A 3,660-nucleotide genomic window follows, 5' to 3' on the forward strand; every position below is an offset into this window, starting at 1 on the left:
TTTTTTTTATAAAAGATACACTGCGATCATCCTGTGGCTTCATGTAGTGTTGGAATTTTCAGACCCCAGTTTTGCAAACCCAAAACTAGAGGATCTCGGAGGCCTCTTCAACCTCCATAAGGCTCATAACGAAGGAAAGAAAATTCACAAGTTTCATGGAGCTCCTTTCCTAAAAATCCCAGGCCAGGCTTGTAAGGGGGCGGACCATCTGGAGGAGGCCTGCCAGAGAAGGCAGAAGCAGACATTCCGGTTCCAGCAGCCCTTTCAGTGTTCTTGCCTTTTGAGGGTTTCCAAATTGCCATATATCAAAGGCAAAGGCAGGGTCAGGGTGAGCTCTGCTCCTCAAGCTGGAGGGAGGGAGAGGAGGGGGATGACAAGGATGGTCAGGAGCTGCTACAGTGAGGGCGGTCTAAATCCAGGGTCCTTGCCTGCCAAGACAGGAAAATGAGATCTCTTTTTTTGCAGAGCAGAGAGTCCAGGAGGGCTGTCCAGCCTGTGGAGACCTCAGGGAGCTGAGGTACAGTCCTCAGCAGAGACAGGAGTCAGCCCTCTCACTTGACAGGATTCTTCAGTCAATGGAATTAACCTAAAACTCTTTGAATGTTGGTGCCTGTGGGTCCTGGGAGAGCAACATGCCCATCCCCACCCCCTCCACTTTATGGACAGGAAACCGGCTGGAGGGTGGGAGCTTTAAGAGGCTCCTGTGATCTCTCACTCTCCTGGCAGTTAGGCCTCACTCTGCCCTCAGAAACTTTATTTCCCCAGGTGTGTACCCATTTCTTGACCCTCTGCCAAGTCTCTGGCCTCTCTCAGAAGTTTGTATGTGTGTGTTTTAACCTTCAGTGACCTTACTAGCCAAAGGCTTGGGAAACTCAGGCTTATGCAAAAGGTAGCCACCCAGGGTCTAGGTCCTGTTCCTTTTTCTGGAATTCCTCGGCTGGTGGGTGACAGAAGCTGCCAGTTCCACCTGGCAACTCTGCCACCTCTCAAAGAGATCTTTGACCTTTCTAGAGCTCTCTATGGTTTTAAAAACACTTCCATATCTTTTAATATTTTCATAACTCTGTCAATAAGAATAACAAGTAACATTTGTGTAGCGTAGGCAGGCCAGGCCTCATCGGTGTCATTTCACAGGTAAAAATACTGAGGCTCAGAAAGGCACAATGACTTGTCTAAGTTTCTACCACCAACCAGCAGGCTGGAGGAGCCATGCTCTGGATCTAGGCTCATTTCCTCAATTGCAAGCCAGGCACCCTCTAGCTGTGAGCCTGTGTGGGGACCGAATGGCTGGGAAGGGGGCAGTATGTGTTGGGGAGTGAACATCTGGAGTTTTTGTCAAAACAACCACCACCACCACCACTACCAACAAGCCTTTCTCTCCTAGGTTGACTCTTGTTTTTCCTGATTAGTTTCTTCCTCCCCCTGCCCATCAAAGAGGGCCCAGCAGTGTTACTCAATGGCCAGACAGACTGCCACCCAAGAGGTTTCCCTTTAGCTAGACATCCACCGACCCAAAAGTGACAGTGACTGTGTCATCACATCCCTCCTCCAGGTATCTTTGGTGAGCTCTGGTCTCCTCTAGAAAGGCTCATTTGAAAAGCCCGGCGCCCAAAGAAGGACCTCCCGACGTTCCCAAGCGTCGTTTGAAACCCACAAAGGGCAGACTTTGGCATAGGAATCTAGGAGCCACCGCTCAATCATTCTGTGCTGAAAAAACAAATGCAGAGAGCAACACAAACATTCAAGATTTCTAGATTCTGCTATGGAAAGAGGGGCACACAAAAAGAGCTGAACCGGCTTCCTCGAGGTCTGTAGTAGGGCCCCCCCTGGATGGGGGAAGGAAAGAACCCCGGGCTCCCTCCGCCTTTCCCAACCCCCGCCCCCTGCTGCGGTGCGCCCGTGGGGTAGCCTGGCCTCTGAGGTGACAGATGCTGAGCAGCTGACTTGGGGGGTCTTTCTCTGAGGACCCCTACGGGGCTTCAGGGGAAGGAAAGAGGAGACGTGACTTTTACAACGTACATCTGGGGTTTGGGAAGAGGATGGAGGGAGAGCGGGACCGGGAGAAGGGCGGGCCTTCTCAGGCCCCGCCCACTCCTGAGAGCACGTCGACTCCTCCCAGTGCCTGCGAAGGAGGCTGTCTGCGCAGAGATGCTGAGCTCAGCGTTTTGGTCGCGGGGCTGCTGAGTGGGGGCAGGGTGAAGGGGCCAGCGCCTTTCTGGTGAGGGTAGAAGAAGGGGGGAGAGGTGGAGGGAGGGAGAGGCTGAGGAAGTCCCCACAACCCTGAGGCTGTAACTCTGCTGAGACCGGGTCTGCCAACAAAGAGGCCTCTGTTGGGGTTGGGCAGGCCTCTGGGTACACGAAGAAAAACGTTATGGGGGTGGGCGTAAGAGTGTCTGTGAGTCACCACCATAAACCCCGACTTAGCCCCAAGAACCCACGTCAGAGGGGCCAAGACTCTGTGCTCTCTGACCCCAGGATTTGTTTGGTGGAGGGAGTGCTGGGAGTAGTGCCTGTCCCGGTAGGGCTGCGTGCCAGAACTGCCCGGGCCACCTCCAGCTAGTGCAGGAAGGGACTTTTATTTAAGGCAACCTTGAAATAAACAGGGACGATCAGCTGGGGAGGAGATGGAAAAAACTCTTTGTACCCACCTGGCATAAATGGTTACCCAGTCCAAATCGGTGGGTGGCTATTTTTGAGTTGACCTACATACCTATTTGCCTCTTTATCTTTTTATTATCACACATGCTTATTATGGGAGCTTTTCTTTAGCACTTGGTGCAGCTGCTGCATTTGCTGAGGGCTGCACAACGAGGCGTGTTGCCTCACTCTCCCAGGAAGTTTTAAGAGTCTCTGGCCCTGGAAGGAAGGACATCAATAGGCCAGCAGAAGCTTCACCAAGCTCTTTCCCCAAAGAACAGGATCCTAACCCTGAGGCACCAATTCCAGAGCTGGTGAGCCCTGGAGGCAAGGGAGGCAAGGAATGACATTCAGATTAGACAACAATGTCACTGGGTTCTGCTGACACTGACCTGAAGCCCCCTCAGCCTCTGGGCCTCCCTGCTTGACCAAGCTGAAGTTGTGTTCTTGCAGCCCCATGCTGTGGCGGCTTTCCTTTACAGATGGAGAAAGTGAGGCAGCGGTGAGTTACAGACAGAACTGGTTTAGGATGTTCTGCTCTGGTGGTGGAGACAACTGTTTTCTTTCTTTTTTTTTAAAGACTTTATTTACCTTTTTAGAGAGAGGGGGAGAAAGGGAGGAAGAAAGGGAGAGAAACATCAGTGTGGGAAACATATGGTTGCCTCTCACTCGGCCCACAGCCCAGGCCTGCGCCCTGACTGGGAACTGAACCGATGACTTTTCGGTTCACAGACCAGTGTCAATCCACTGAGCCACACCAGCCGGGCTGAAAACTGTGTCCTTAAGTAGAAATGAGGAGAGTCTGGAAATTTCTCTTTATTATACCTGGTGCAGCCTCACTAGGACTTCTTTGTACAAACCTTTTAATAGCTCCCCATTGTTTTAAGCACAGATCTGGCTCCTTACTTTGGCCCACCAAGCCTCTAGGGCAGACCCTTGCCAATCTCTAGAGTCATCTCCCTTCCCCAGCCTAGGAGGGGAAAATCACATATGGTTCTAATTACCTCTGAAACGCTCTTAAAT

Source organism: Phyllostomus discolor, chromosome 5 (assembly GCF_004126475.2).
Source record: "Phyllostomus discolor isolate MPI-MPIP mPhyDis1 chromosome 5, mPhyDis1.pri.v3, whole genome shotgun sequence".
NCBI lineage: Eukaryota > Metazoa > Chordata > Mammalia > Chiroptera > Phyllostomidae > Phyllostomus > Phyllostomus discolor.